The sequence below is a fragment of the Mesoplodon bidens genome, assembly GCF_964165515.1.
Source record: "Mesoplodon bidens genome assembly, chromosome: 7".
Classification (NCBI taxonomy): domain Eukaryota; kingdom Metazoa; phylum Chordata; class Mammalia; order Artiodactyla; family Ziphiidae; genus Mesoplodon; species Mesoplodon bidens.
In genome coordinates this window covers 78,564,434-78,580,667 of record NC_138164.1, presented here as the reverse complement: position 1 = coordinate 78,580,667, position 16,234 = coordinate 78,564,434, and the positions used below count along the sequence as shown (strand labels likewise).

The 16,234-nt window shown below is 45.9% G+C and overlaps 1 protein-coding gene across 1 annotated transcript in view; it reads left to right on the top strand.

The window, feature by feature from the left end:
- The first annotated feature begins 15,609 nt into the window (after positions 1-15,609).
- The window catches only part of SMCO4 (single-pass membrane protein with coiled-coil domains 4), a 71,988-nt gene continuing 71,363 nt past the window's right edge, over positions 15,610-16,234 (top strand). The window contains exon 1 of the mRNA XM_081240413.1: positions 15,610-15,880. The gene's annotated coding sequence lies outside the window, so the exon portion shown is untranslated. The remainder of the gene's footprint in view (positions 15,881-16,234) is intronic.

The following is a 16,234-nucleotide window of genomic DNA, read 5'->3' as shown; positions in this document are numbered from 1 at the left end:
CTTCGGGAAGAGGCCGGTGGGGCCGGTACCACATCTTCTTAATCCAGTTGTGTGTTGATGGGCACTTGTGTTGCTTCCATGTCTTGGCTATTGTAAATAGCACTGCATCAATCTTTTCAAATTAGTGTCTTTATTTTTTCTAGATCTGTACCCAAGAGTAGAATTGCTGGATCATATGGTAGTTCCATTTTTCATTTTTAAAGGAACCTCCATACTGTTTTCTACAGTGACTGCAGGGTGGTCTCTTAAACCAGACTACCTATGTTTGCTCTTGACTAGCCAGGTAAGTTACTGAACCACCCTGTGCTTTAGTTTCTTCATTTGTGAAATGAAGGTAATAATAGTATGAATAATACTATCCACTTGTAGGGTTGTTGGAAGGATCTTTTGAGCTAATATGTATGAAATGCAAGGACAACCCCTGGCACAGAGTAAGGCGTTGAGTGTGTTAGCTACTTCCCTGCTTGACTGGGTTTCTGAGAGTAAGTGGTGTAGGTCTTACTCTTTTCTGTGACCCCAGAGCCTGGCCAGTGGGTGGCTCACTTTGGTCCTCAGAGAGTGCCGCTGAGTGAATGGACAGCACAGGTGAGGAAACTGGGGCTCTGAGCAGTTAAGGGGCATGTCCACAGCCCCACGGGAGCATGCACGCAGGGCCTCCTGAGACCCAGGCCAGTGCTCTTAGGTTGGCCATTGAATTGGTCATGTATGAGTGTGGAGTAAGCTATTCTGTCTGTGTGCCTTTAGCACAGAAGACTCAGTGCATTTAAACTCACCTTTCAAGTTGCCTTTTATGACATCTAGGAGAGCGACATTTACAGTTACAGAGCATAAAAAAAAAGGGAATGTAAATGTAACCTTCTGAAATTACTGTGATTTAGGGAATGATAGGTATTATTTTTTCACAAGTTTTATGTACTGTGAGTGCATGCTATAGAATAATCTGGACAACAGTTGCAGATAAGCCTGAAGAGTACTTATTTCTATGATAGGATATGATGGCAGTGTGTGCCTTATCTTTCAAACATTTGCAAAATGTGTGGCATTTCTAACAGTTTAAGTGTGAGATACTTCCTCACAATATTTATTGGCCTAAGACGCTGTGAAACAGAGGCATACTCATGTTTTGGGGCCCTGATTCAGAACCTCCATTCCCTAAGTGTGTGTGCTAGGGAGGGGCAGGAGGGCAAGAAAGGGTCCAATTTCCTTCCCACACAATGAAGACCTCTTGTCCTCTACCTGCTGGTGTCCCCTCTGCCCTGACTCTGGGTCCAGTTCTGGTTTGAGGGGGAATTTAAGGAACCCAGATCCATTGCAGGTTAGCTCTGCTGTTGGGCCCACTGATCTGGGTCCTGATGCCAGGTAAGGGAAACAACTTATGGATTGCCCTATCTATGTCAGGCTCTTAAATGCTTTATCTCACTTACTCTTCATAAGAAAGCCACATGTGATGAAACAGGTGCCTAGAGAGGTTAAGTGACTTGACTTAACCAGGATTCAAAATCTGGTGCATGGTGGAAACAACCCAAATGCCCGTCAAGTGGTGAATGGATTAACAAAATGTGGTATATCCGTACAATGGAATAGTATGCAGTCATTAAAAAAGTGAAGTACTGATACATGTTATGTATTAGGATTCTCCAAAGAAACAGAACCAATAGGAGATATGTATATATGTATGTATGTGTGTATATATATATAATATATAACACCTATATTATAATATATATTAAATATATTAATATCGGTATACCTATATATCTCCTACCAATAGGAGACATATAAAATATATTAATATATTATGCATACATAATAAGGAATTGGCTCACATGGTTATGGAGGCTAATAAGTCTCAAGATCTTCAGCCTGCAAGCCAATACTCAGGAGAGCCAATGGTATAGTTCCAGTCCAAGTCCAAAGGCCTGAGAACTAGGAGAGCCAATGGTGTAAGCTCCAGTCTAAGTCCAAGTTCAAAGACCAATGTCCCAGCTTGAAAACAGGCAGAGAGAGATAGAGAATAAATTTTCCCTTGCACAGCATTTTTGTTCTACTCAGCCCCTTAATGGATTGGATGAGGCCCACCCTCACTGGGGAGGGCAATCAGCTTTACTCAGTCTACCAATTCAGATGTTCATCTCATCCAGAAACACCTTCACAGACACACCCAGAATTAATGTTTAACCAAATATCTGGGCACCCCATGGCCCAGCCAAGTTGACACATGAAATTAACCATCACAGGTTACTCTATGGATGAACCTTGAAACCATTATGCCAAGTGAAAGAAGCCACACACAAAAGGTTACCTGTTGTATGATTCCATTTATATAAAATGTCCAGAATAGACAAATGCAGAGAAACAGAAAGCAGATTAGTGGCAGCCAGGAACTGGTGGGCAGGTGGAATGTGAGTGACTGCTTAATGGGTGTGGGGTTTCTGTTGAGGGTGATGAAAATGTTCTGGAACTAGACCGTAGTGATGGTGGCACAGCACTGTTAATGTAATTAATGCTACTGAATTGTACACTTTAAATCAGTTAAAAGGATAAATTTTATGTTCTGTGTATCCTGCCACAATTAAAAAACCAGCACATCTATCTTTGAAGACCTTGTTATTCTCATACAAAAGGATGTGCTTCGGCGGCATCCCTGATTCACAGTGATTTCTCTCTAGAGAAACTGCTTAGTCTTCCAGTCCCCCTGCTGCAGGGGCTGCTTGCTTTTTAAGGCCACCCCTTCACGTCTCTCCTCTTCCTGCAACAGCTGGGTTGGAGCTTTGTCCTGGGGGCGAGGGACCTATGACGTCACTCATTCTGACTTCCTGCCTGCTTGTAGCTTTTGGCTGGGTGCTCCTACATCTCTCTGGTTCCACCTGATACCTGCTGCCCATCTAAACGCTCATCTTCGGCCTGTCATTTTGCGGGCTGGATTTCCATAGTCTGTTGCTGGGCCAGCTTGGCCTGGCCCCATCTCAGGGAGCTGGTCAGGCTGACCTGAGTCAAATGCTTTACGTGTCTTCCTCTCACTCACCTTATGCCCTTTCCCTCGTAGACACTTCCTCACTCTCCTACCCTACTCCTGAGTTACCTGTTCTGCTCTTCTGACTGCCTGTACCTGTCAAAGTGTCCCCAAAGTGACAACTAGTCCTCTGCAGAAATTGGGTGAAGCCTACTCATTCCGGTGTTTCTTGCCCTTCACCAGCTGGGCTCATCTTCCCAGAAAACCAGTGTCACCCATACCCACCCCACCCCTAATTAATCTTCCCAGCATGTGCATCTAAGGCAAGACCGTGTAGAAGGGAAGAAGCCACGTGATCTAAAACAGAGAAGAAGTGAAATGATAGGAATTTTGAACACAGAAGGAACGAAGAAACCATCACAAGCTCAAAGGAACATGGTAGGAGACCCTTGGGGTCTTACAGCATCACTGAAATCACATGATACAGGCAGTTATGGCTTTCATCCAATTCCCCCATCCCAAGGCCCCTGTCCTCTCCTGTGGGTGCTTAATGCTACTGAACCCTTTCTTCCTGCCAACACGATCCACACGCCACCTCCTCAGCAGCCTTCGGTCACCGGGAGACAGGGCACAACCTGCTGATTCTGTGAATAAGCAGCCATACTTCATTTGCCATGAATTTCCCAATGTCCCTGCCTGAGAAGGATGATGTCATTAGACATGTAAAGGGAAAAAAGAATGCTTTTCATCTTCCAGCTACAAAGGAAACAGGCTGAATCTGGAAGAGGTGGTAGAGCAGGAAAAAAGCCCTAAGCGAGGCCGGGCTCACCTGTGCGGGGCAGGCTGTGTAGAATGACTTGGAACCTTGTCAGGCTTCCCCAGGAGGAAGGAGAGGTACAGAAGCTGGGAAATAGGCTCAATGCTTTGGCCTGAAAAAAATCGATCTCCTGCTGATTGAGAGAATCGAGCACTTTCCATCTCTCAATCCTATCAGGTACTGCAGTAAATACAAAGAGGAAAAGGACACAGTCCCTGCCCTCAGAGAGGATTTTTGCTGAAGGGGATGGGGTTTGCGGGCCGCAGGGAAGCAAGACACCTCCTCTCTGCCAGGCGATCCCTGCACACGGTCAGTGAGCAGTGGGTGGTGTAATAAACGGGGATTCAGAGGAGGCCGGAGCACTGGGGGCTGAGAAAGCTTCTTGGAGAAGGGGGAGCCATACCCTGAGAAATGGGGGGATTTGGGACCTAGAAGGGAGTGGCATTCTGGGTGGAGGCCCCTTGTGACATAGTCAGGGGACGGTGAGGAGAAGCCTGGCTGAAGCTGAGTACAGAAATGGCCGAGGAAGATGGAAAGGAAGGTGTCAGGGAAACGTGGGGAGGGCTTGACCAGTGTGTGACTTTGAATGACCTCGAGCCTAATTTCCTCATCTCCAAATGGCCGTGAAAAGACCATGATGCTCATAAGCATCATTTAAGACACTTGATGGGAAACCCTAACCCAGCACTCACCACTGTCCGGGCCCTCAAAAAAAGGCAGTGCTGGGCTGAGATGCTTGGGCATTATCCCGCAGGCTGTGTGGAGACACAAGGGTTGGTGAGCAGGAGAAGGATTTCAAAACCCAGGCAGAGAGGGAATTATGAAGGATGTGAGAGGGGCTTGTGAAAGGTTAATCCCCGTCTGCTCTGACAGAGGCTGGCAGAGACCGAGAACTCTGATGGGAGACACTGAGGTCCTGGAGTTACCGGAATGGGAAGCCTTTCAGTGATCTCTCAGACCCTGCTTGAGGCCATCAGATCATGTTGGAAATCTTTTCCCGAAAGCTCTCTAGAGCTCTCAGGCGGTAGGGGCTACCAACTCCTAGTTCCCCCAAGCAGAAGCAGCATGTGAGGGATAGGACAGGAGAGACCCTCCTCCCTTATCAGTCATCACTGCCATCCGTTTTTCACTCCAGCAAAAATTTATCAGGTATATTAAAATGCATCCAGGCACAATAAAACCTTGTTTGAGGTTTAAAATACAGCTTGTCAGATGAGTATTTAGTGGTGTGTTTTAATATGCGTAAGTGCAAACCGGAATTTAATGTGTAGGCTAAAGTACACATTAGCAATTTCGTAAGTGAGCTAAAATTGCAGTGTACATGAGCAACTCGGGGGGCGGGTGGGGGGAAGGGGAGAGAGGAAACAAAATAGCATAAAACTTCGGGATTTTTTTTCTCTTTATTATTTATTTTATTTTATTTTAAAAATTTAATTTACTTTATTTTTTATACAGCAAGTTCTTATTAGTTATCTTTTTTTTTTTTTTTTTTTTTTTTTTTTGCGGTATGCGGGCCTCTTACTGTTGTGGCCTCGCCCGTTGCGGAGCACAGGCTCCTGACGCGCAGGCTCAGCGGCCATGGCTCACGGGCTCAGTCGCTCCGCGGCATGTGGGATCTTCCCGGACCGGGGCACGAACCCGTGTCCCCTGCATCGGCAGGCGGACTCTCAACCACTGTGCCACCAGGGAAGCCCTAGTTATCTATTTTATACTTATTAGTGTATACATGTCAATCCCAATCTCCCAATTCATCCCACCACCACCAACCCCCGCTTTCCCCCCTTAGTGTCCATACATTTGTCCTCTACATCTGTGTCTCAATTTCTGCTTTGCAAATTGGTTCATCTGTACCATTTTTCTAGGTTCCACATATATGCGTTAATATACGATATTTGTTTTTCTCTTTCTTACTTACTTCACTCTGTATGACAGTCTCTAGGTCCATCCACATCTCTACAAATGACCCAATTTCATTCCTTTTTATGGCTGGGTAATATTCCATTGTATATATGTAACACATCTTCTTTATCCATTCATCTGTCCATGGGCATTTAGGTTGCTTCCATGTCCTGGCTATTGTAAATAGTGCTGCAATGAACATTGGGGTACATGACTCTTTTTGAATTACGGTTTTCTCAGGGTATATGCCCAGTAGTGGGATTGCTGGGTCATATGGTAATTCTATTTTTAGTTTTTTAAGGAACCTCCATACTGTTCTCCATAGTACTGTATCAATTTACATTCCCACCAGCAGGGCAAGAGGGTTCCCTTTTCTCCACACCCTCTCTAGCATTTGTTGTTTGTAAATTTTCTGATGATGCCCATTCTAACTGGTGTGAGGTGATAAGGATCTTTTTTCTTCATTCCTCTAAGTAGGCCCTTGAATTCCCAGGTGACTTTATAATGGAGTTTCCTCTTACATATTGATTTTTAAAAAATTTTCTTTATTTAATTTATTTTTGGCTGCACTGGGTCTTCATTGCTGCATGCGGGCTTTCTCTAGTTGCAGCGAGCGGGGGCTACTCTGTGTTGCGATGTGCGGGCTTCTCATTGCAGTGTCTTCTCTTGCTGTGGAGCATGGGCTCTAGGCACTTGGGTTTCAGTAGTTGTGGCAGGTGGGCTCAGTAGTAGTGGCTTCGGGCTCTCGAGCGCAGGCTCAGTAGTTGTGGCACACGGGCTTAGTTGCTCTGCGCCATGTGGGATCTTCCCGGACCAGGGCTCAAACCCGTGTTCCCTGAATTGGCAGGCGGATTCTTAACCACTGTGCTGCCAGGGAAACCCTGATTGATTATTTTACCTTATGTTTTACTGAGATAGAATTCACATAATATAAAAGTAGCCCTTTTACGGTGGATAATTCAATGGCATTTAGTACATTCACAGGGCTATGCTCTGCATCCATCATCTCTTTCTAGTTCCATAACATTTCCATCACCCCAAAAGGAAACCCTGCATCCATTAAGCAGTTACCTTTCCTTTCCTCCTCCCTCTGGCCCATGGCAACCACTCATCTGCTTTCTGTCTCCATGGATTTAACTATTCCAGATCTCTCTCTTTAATTTTAAAATTTATTATTAATTTTTTGCTTTTTTCTGTCTTATGATTCATAGAAGTGTGTGTGTTTCTCTGGATCACAGGCAATAATGCCTGCTGCTTTGGAGAAATTCAGAGGTAGCAATACTGGGAGCCAATATGTCAGGTTGTTGAAAGGAGAGGAACTACAGGATAGAAGTTATACAGGTAAGGCTGTAGAACCAATACCCGTAAGGCTAGGAGACAGTCCTACCAAGTTTTTCCCAAGGGGACTAGTAACCTTTTTGTATTATCAGCCCCTTGGCAGTCTGATGAAGCTTTTGGACCTTTTCTTAAGATAATAATTTAGATGAAGTAAAGCATACAGGATTACAAAGGAAGCCAGTTATATTGAGATGCAGTTATAAAATATTAAAGTATTTGGTGATCAAGTGTTATGTATACCTCGTTAATACATTGACTAATGAAACCTAGCTGTGGATCTAATAACACTGTAATTTTAAAGTAGTGAGACGTGTAAATTATATTTTGAGATATCTGCAACACTATAATGTGATATGAAAATATCTGAATTCTATTGGTGCCAAAGTCACAGATATTGCTAATAATACTGTGGTTTGTTGCTTATATTCATAATGGAGAGGAACATGCATGGAAGCTAGTGAAAACAAAGATATCATTTTCCCCCAACCAGATTTATCCACAGACTTTGCTTAAGAATCCTTGTTCTGGAATCAGTGGTTTCTAATCTATTTTCAGCCACGGACTCTTTGAGAATCTAATGAAAGCTATCTGTAGGCCATCTCACCCCCAAAATGCATTATCTACAGGTATAAAAATTATATCATATTTGTGGAACTCCTAATGGCCATCCATGGACCATTTCCAAGCCCATGGACCCCCGGTTAAGAACTCCAATTCTACATGTACCAGCAGTCAAGGACAGTGTATGATTTAGCATTTTCTTGGCTGTAAATAACAGAAACTAACTCTGGAGCCAGGCAGTTTCTGTAGCAGAAGCTTCTGGACAGTCTTATCTGTATCCCATATCTAGAATAAGTAAGTTCCATCTTGGGGCCAGGTTTTCAACCCTTGATCGTTGTTCCAATGTCTGAGCGGGCCTAGCTCAGGTCAGGTGCCCATCTCTGAACTAGAGGAGAGCTGGGCACCTTGATCAAATACCTCAGCAGACTGTATCTAGTGAGGAAGAATAATTTCTCAGAGGAATTTGAGGCACTATTATCCAAAAAGAAAGGAAGAAAACAGAAAAGAAAAAAATTACTGTGGCTATAAGGCAGGCAAAAAAGAGAAGATAAATTTTAAGTCCCATGAAAACTAGTGATGAGTACTGATTTTTAAAATTATTATTATAAGATATACTTTTTGGGAACATGTTGATGTTTCTGAAATCAGGATATCACTCTCAATATGTGTATACACCGAAAGCAGCCCTCTCCTCCTCCCCATGCCCAGAAAAGTAAACTGTTGTTCAATCAAATCAGCATTGCATCTTACAGCTGAGTCTTAGACCCGAGGAACTGTGGTCTCTCAGAGTCAATCAAAGCCATACAGGCCAGATTTCCTGAAGCTTCAGAAAGTGTTTCCATTCCTATACTCCTCATGCCATTTTCTTTTAATCTCTGCTCTTCTAAAGCATACTTACTTTGCCTAGTGTGGCTCTTCTTTCATATCAGATGTTTACCACACAACTAAACGCTGAGATGAAATCCAATTCAATTAAGCAGGTGTTCACTGAACAGCAGCTACGCATCAAGCTCTTTTCTAGGCACTGTGAGCATCGCGCAAGGAGAATAAAAGAGTCACTTGCTCTCCAAGAGCTTACAGCTTAGGTGTAGGGGCTGCACACACACAGGAACCAGGTAAAACACTCACCTGGACAGGTAACCTAAGTGATCCTCACTTGATGTGCTCACCCAAGTGCTGCCACCAGGAATCAGGAGTTGAGAGAGCAAAGTGTGGGTTGAGTAGTGAAGGAAGACCATCCCTGTCCTGTGTCTGTACCTGTGAGGCCACAGGTCTCCCAGGATCCCTCTCTGAAAGCAATGAGGTACTGTGGAGTTGCACTCCTTGTCCTGGTCATCATCCAAGAAATACAGAATCCCTGGGTGAGGAGGACCACGTACCCCAGCATGGGCTCCCCATGGAGCCAACCCCCATTCATCTCGCAGGTCTCTGCTTTAAGGTCACTTCCAGAAAGTTCCTCCCAGACCTCTCAATTTAGAGTTAGGTCCTGTTATTAAACTTTCTCAAGGTGCCTTGTTCTTTTTCTTCAAAACACTTAAAATCATTTGTAATTACATGTTTATTTTTCTCTCCACTGGTCTGTGAGCTTTTCTAGGGAGGGAAAGGACTGTGTCTTTTTTGTTTGCCTCTCCACTCACAAAACTCAGCACAGTGCCTGCGCATACGAAGTGCTCAGGAAGTACGCGTGGAGTGATGGGAGAGTTAAGTATAGGCTAGAAACCACATCAGTGCTTTCTGATGATGATGAAGCTCCTTTGAGGACAAGTGCACGGTTGATAGGAAATACCGTTTGATGTTAAAAAATGTGCCAGACCAAAGGGGCTGCTGGTATATGAATCATTGATGAACATCTTAAGGGTTATGAATCTGAGAGTTAAGGTAGTTAAGAAACATTGCTTTTTGGTTTGGAATTGAAAACCTGTGGTGAAATATTTACAACCTATGCAATAAAGGTGGGGTCTCCTGCTCTGTTCCACCCACGCCAACCATTCCAACCGTTCTGCCTTTAACGGGCCTCTGGGGAGTTGTGTGTTACTGTGGTCTTACTTTCCCGAGCCAAAAAGAAAAATGCCATGAAACCCTGAAAGGAATTAGATGACCATGAAGACAGGCAAGTTAATGAAGCTCTTATTTCTGTTGAAATAGAAACTTAACATTTGTCAGCAGGGAGAAAGTTGTGAAGACAGTAAGTTGAAAGAATCCACTGGTGTTGCTGGCTTGAGAGTTTGCTTTGGTTGCTAGCAGTGGGGTGGAGTAGGGATTCCTTTCCATTCTTTAGCTGAAGACTTAAATTTCAGAAACCCAGAAGCAGTGAACATGAAGATCTTGGTTGAACTTTTCATTACTGCTCCAATGTCTTTGTACAAATGAAAGCAGAGATCCTAAAACTTTCCTTAAAAGCTGGGATTTTACAGCTTTATGAAAATGGGCAAGTCTCTCTTTACTGCAGAATTGAGTAGGTATAAAATTTGGTTTCAAGTCTTTTTTTTTAAAAAAAGTATATATGTATGATATTACTACCGGTGAGAAAAAGACATATTTTATTTTTTTTGCGGTATGCGGGCCTCTCACTGTTGTGGCCTCTCCCGTTGCGGAGCACAGGCTCTGGACGCGCAGGCTCAGCGGCCATGGCTCACGGGCCCAGCCACTCCATGGCATGTGGGATCTTCCCGGACCGGGGCACGAACCCGTGTCCCCTGCATCGGCAGGCGGACTCTCAACTACTGCGCCACCAGGGAAGCCCGCAAGACGTTTTTATTATAATACTTGATACTTATGCAGTAGTCTTCTCTGAGGAATTCAAATTCCAGCTAAGTGTATGAAATGGGTAGGCTAGCTTCTGGTGGAAATGTAAATGTATGGGGCTTAATGCTACACCACTTGTCAAATACAAGAAATTGGGTATTTTCCTCAGTTTAGGGAAGATAAATTTCACCCCTTTTCTAGTTCTAGAAGAGTCTTTCCAGAATGTCAGCTTCTGGGAATTCTTATTGGATTTAACTTTAACACCAATTGTGTACCTGCGGAGGGAAACATTGCCAAAGGTGTTAACTGTTTGATGTCTGTATTCAGTTGGGCTTTAGATGAATTACTTAAGTGTGCTAGGTCTCAGTTTTCCCCTTTGTAAGACAGGGATTAAAAACAGTATCTCCTCTTAGGAGTAAGTAGCCCCCCTCTGTTGGAACAGTGTTGGTGAACTAAGAAGGACTCCCTTTGTCACAAGCACACACCTACATGCATGCATGCATACACACGTGCACACGCACATACATACGTACTCTGTCATTGACCAGACCCCAAGCCCAGAGCCTCATTCCTGACTGGACATCTCCGGAGCCACCACCAATCTCCTTCTGACCCACGGCCACAGACGCGGTCCTGGGAGTGAAGCCTCTTTAGGCTGTACATTCTGACCAGCTAATGTGTCTGCCATGTAGGCGACAGGCAGGAAATGAAACAGAGGCGTGATTCAAACAACAACAGTTGAATGAGTGATGGTCTATTGAGTCTGCTGAGCCTTTGCAGGGGTCACCCAGGTCTCTGAGATTGTAAGGCAGTAACGTCCAAGGCTTTCAGATTGCATGGCCCTCTAACATTACAAAAACATTTAGGGGGGTACTGATATTGCCAAGTTTTTATTTTGCTGAAAAATGGCTGAAAAAAAACCCCCAAGCTATCACAAGTCTCATATTCATTGATACAAAAATGGAATGCATTTAGCTTTACATTGCTCTAATAAGATCTTGTTTTGCCCCTGAGTAGCAAAAACATCTCCAAGGACCTGCGGCCATCAGCAGATGAGCCTGGAACCCTGCTGTAGAGGCTACACAGCCGGGTACGGAAGGGGCCGAGGTAGCAATTTTATGAACATACACGGCTGACCTGTGCTCCTGGCAGCTGCAGCCAGGCCACGAACCCAATTTCAGCTTTGAGGCTTCCTACTTCTGCAAACACACTCTGAGGCACGCTGCCTTCACCATTCTAGACCTCCACTTTCTTACTTCACTGCTTCTATAATTTATTTCTCAAGACTGGCACAGCCCAGCACAACATGGCACATCGAATGCACAAGGTAGTGTTTCCTCCTTCATCCTGAGTGTGAGTTCTTGTCCTCTTCACAGTGTCACAACAAGGTGTGTCTTCCACAAACCTATACCCTCATGTTCTCTTTGTTTTTTTCGCCATTCTTACAAAGCTAATGTCATGTGGACTGAGTCAAAAGAATCATAAGGCCCATATTATTCATTCATTCATTCATTTAATAAGTATTGAGAGCCGATTATGCCCTAGGCTCCACACCAGGTGTTGGGGATATAGTGGTGGGTAAACAAGCACAGTCCCTTCTCTCATGGAGGGAGACCATGACAGAAACAAACAAACAAATAAATATGTATTTATAAAATGTGATGAGAACAGTGAAAAATCAGGAGTGTCATGAAAGAGTATCACAGATGGAGTAGTTAAGAAAAGCTTCCCTGAGAAAGTGACATTTAAGCTGAGGTCTGAGAGATAATGTAGTGGACATTCATTGGCTTTGGTCACCTTCCATCCACTTTCTCTTCTTTTGGTAACCACACCTGATGATTAACCTTCAGGGATTTCATTCGGGGAGCCCCATTCTTCTTGGGTTGGGGTTGTGATCAAGCTAGGTCATGTGACCAAGCCAGGTCAAGCTGGCTTTCATTCAGGGCTTGGAATCTTGTGTGGAGTGATGTGAGGACAGAAAAAAATTGGAGTGGGCGGAGGGTTCTGAGGGATTGGTTTGCCAAACGAATGCCTCTGGAGGGCTAGCTGCACCAGACCCTGTGGGGCAAGATGAAGACTTTGGATTTTATCCTAAATATAAAGGAAAGTTGTAAAGCTCTTTTGAGCATGGGGAGGATATTTTTAGTAGCAACCAATGTCACAAAGGAAATACAACCCACCGAACAATCCAATCCAAGAAACAGTGTAAAGATCTTTGAGTTGGTCATCTCAGTTGCTCTGAGCCAGCTCCAGGACCCTAGGAATTTGTAAGGCTCTTCTAATCTCACTTAGCCCCAGTGTCTTCATCTATAAAATGAGGTGGTAGATTAGTGGATCTAACTTCCCTTCCTTCTCTGATGTTCATGATCTATAGTCAAACCTTGTCAAATTGGACAAGGTGTCCATCATCAAGAAGTTTATAATAAAATAGAGAGATAAGGACTTCCCTGGTGGTCCAGTGGTAAAGAATCCACCTTCCAATGCAGGGGATGCGGGTTCCATCCCTGGTAGGGGAGCTGAGATCCCACATGCCATGGGGAAACTGAGCCTGCGCGCCACAACTACTGAGCTCACATGCCTCAATGAGAGAGCCCACGTCCCGCAAACTACAGAGCCCAGGCGCTCTGGAGCCCGCGTGCCACAACTAGAGAGAAGCCCACGCCCGCAACGAAGAGCCCGCGCCCCGCAACAAAAGATCCCACATGCCGCAACTAAGACCCGACGCAGCCAAAAAAAAAAAAAGAGAGAGAGAGAGAGCTAAATACCCAACCTCTGTAACACCTGCTGTGTTCCAAGGAGTTATAATGTTTAAAGTGGTTTTTAAGCTGATTTTGCCAGCTTATTGTCCTGTTGGCTGCAAAAGGACTTTAACTAGTAGTAGGCTCAGTAGCCATTCAATGAAGAAATTTGAAAGAAGGAATGACTTAAAGTGTGATACTCTGCTAAGCGGAGACATATTAACTTCAATTGAACACTTCATGACAGAAAACATTAGTGAGAGTATTGACTCTTGGTTGAATTTAACCGAGACCTTGCAACTGGCGAAACGCCTGTGTGTGATGTGTCTATCAGTTATCTATTGCTGCCAGCACTTAGTGGATTAAAACAACCACCATTTTATTTCTCACAACTATTGGGTTGCCTGGGTCATTTTGGCTAGTCGTGCCTAGACTCACTCATGTGGCTACATTCAGCTGGTGGGTTGGCTGGGAGTTGCTACAGCTGGGGTGGTGAGCCTCTCTCTGCCTGAGTCTTTCATTTTTAAGGAAGCTTGGACCAGATTTCTTCACTTTCTTCACAGTGTTTCAAGAAGGCAAGGAGCGAGGCACAAGTGCTCGTCAAACATCCCTGCGTTTGCCATGTTTGTTGATGTCCCAGTGGCCAAAACACGTCGTGTGGCCAAGCCCAGGGTTAATACGGGAGGGGGCTACATCATGGGCATGGGTAGGCGGTGTGATACATTAGAGGTCCACAGTATGTGGACTTTCCCTCTTAGATATGCATTGCAAGATATGCAACTTTAACTTATAAATTCTGGTACTCTCACAAAGACACAATGTACATGTTATTTCTAGTATAAGGAAGCACTTGGAGTCACCTTATTAAGGGACTGAACCCTACATCAAATGGTTCTGTTTGCCTCACAAAATTATTCATTAATTTTTTGCAGTGGTCTTGGAAAGTTACGTACATATTTAGAGGAAAATGGCATTTACAATTATAATGAATTAAAGCAATCTATATTGCAGAAACACTGCCCCAATTTGGAACTGAAGCTTGCTAATTTCATATTAGCAGCATTTATATCCTCCCAACCCCTCTGCCCTAGCACGTGGGTGCCTGTCTCATCCACTAGACCTCAGACTCCTTTGAGGGCAAGAATCGTACCTCACCAATGTTTGTTTCCCTCACTCTTCCAGCACCTACAACACTCAGTGGATGCTCCCTAAATGCTTGTTAAATAAATGAATCGATAGTTGCCTTTTACTAAACGCCTATATGTTCCAGGAACTTCACTCACAGACTGGATCACCAACTCTCTCAATGTCACAGATAAGCATCATTCTCCACAATTTACAATTGAGGGAACTGAAGTGCAGAAAGCCCAAGGCGGATTGGCTGGGATTCCAGCCCAGTCCGGTCTGATGCCACTTCATTGCACTCACTGCTGTTTTCTGTGCAGAGGAAGGAGACTGTTAAAAATGAAAAGACGGCCTCAAGGTGTTGAGAGAGGGCAAGGAGAAAACAGGAGGAATCTGTAGACCACAGGGGCCCTGAAATATTGACTGCCTTCGCAATAAAATAAACACTTGTTCATTAAGAGATTGGCCACCGAAACTCAGGGGGAAAACCTACAGGAGAGCCAGTTCTACAGCTCTTAAGACCAGCTCATAACTGGTCCTAAAACCCAAGATCCGTTAATTCTTCGGGGTGGGGAAGAAGAGGGACTGGGAAGGCCTTGCTCTTGGGGCTGGCTCTCTTGGATAGGTGACAATACCCCACATACAAGGGTATTAAGGTGTCCCCAGATGAAAAGGTAGCCCTTATTTTACTTTTTGCCTATAGTTTTTATTACCTACTAGATTAGTAATAATAGTAACAGTAGCTACCACTTAGATACAGTATAGGTGGGGTGGAGGGGTTGAGCAAAGTGCTTTACACACAGTGCAGGATCTCAATTAATCCTCACAACAACTCTATGAAGTAGATTTTATTACTCTTAATTTATAGATGAGGTAACTGCCCAGGGAGATTAGCTTTCCCGAGAGTTCCCAGCTTTTAAGTGGTAGATCTCTGTAAAACCTAAGTCTGTTTGACTAAAGGCCCTGAATAACGTTGAGCTGCAGGCCTTGTGCAACTTTGGTGCTAGTCTGAGGTGGGGAATTGTGAATCCTATTTATTCATGCAACGCTGCGCAAATGTGTGTGTGTGTGTGTGTGTGTGTGTGTGTGTGTGTGTGTGTGTAATTGACAAAAAAAAAAAAAATCCAGGTGGGGATATCTGTCCTCTGGAGGCTTAGAAGCCTACGTGGGTGGAGAGCGGCCAAAATCTCTACTCATTCATTCACTCTTTCGCTGCTTCAAGAAGCATTTGTTGCGTCCTTGGGTATTCCAGGCAGGGCGCTAACCTAGCCCTATGAGAGAGAATGACGAATACGAGAGACGTGGTGTTTGTTCCCCAACCCTATTTTACTTTTTCGTGGGCGAGGCATTCAGATTCAGAGAAGCAGGAAATGTATCGACCCAGGTGGGGCACGGAGGAAGGGCGCCGAGCGGCTGGCTGGTCAGGGCGGGCTCCCCAGAGGCAGCGGCGGGGCCGGGGCCGCCGCAAGGGAGGGTCTCCGGCAGAGCGGAACCAGGCTGGGAGCGAGCCTTGGGGCGGGGGCGGCCGGCGAGTTAGGGTTAGGGCGAGAGGATTCGCCTTCCCGGCGGCAGAGGGCGCCTGGCGCTGCGGTCCGGCGCGCCGGAGCCGCCCGCGCGGACGCCGAGAGAAGAGGCGAGGCGGGGAGCTCGAGCGGCGGCCACTGCCACGTCTTCCCGGCAGTGGCGGCGGCGGCGCGGGAGGAGGTGAGCGGCGGCGGCGCGGGCGGGAAGGTGGGCAGGGAGCGGCGCGGGTGGGCACCGGGCACCGGGCGGGGGTGCCGGCGCCGGGACACGCGGTTCCCGCCACGCCGGCTCCTCCTCTGCGCCGGGCGGACAGCCGAGGCCCGGGCGCCGAGCGAGTCCCGAGCGCAACTCGTGCCGGCGGGGCGGGCCGGGGCCGAGGGGACGCGAGCCCGCCCGCCATTCGCGGCGCGGGACGCGGGATCCCTGCCGCTGCGGGGCTGGCGCCGCGGCCGGGAAAAGTTGGGGCGGACAGAGCCCGCACGGGCCGGGAGGGAAGTGCGGGTGCGCGGCTGACACCCGGGGCGCGGAGGGACG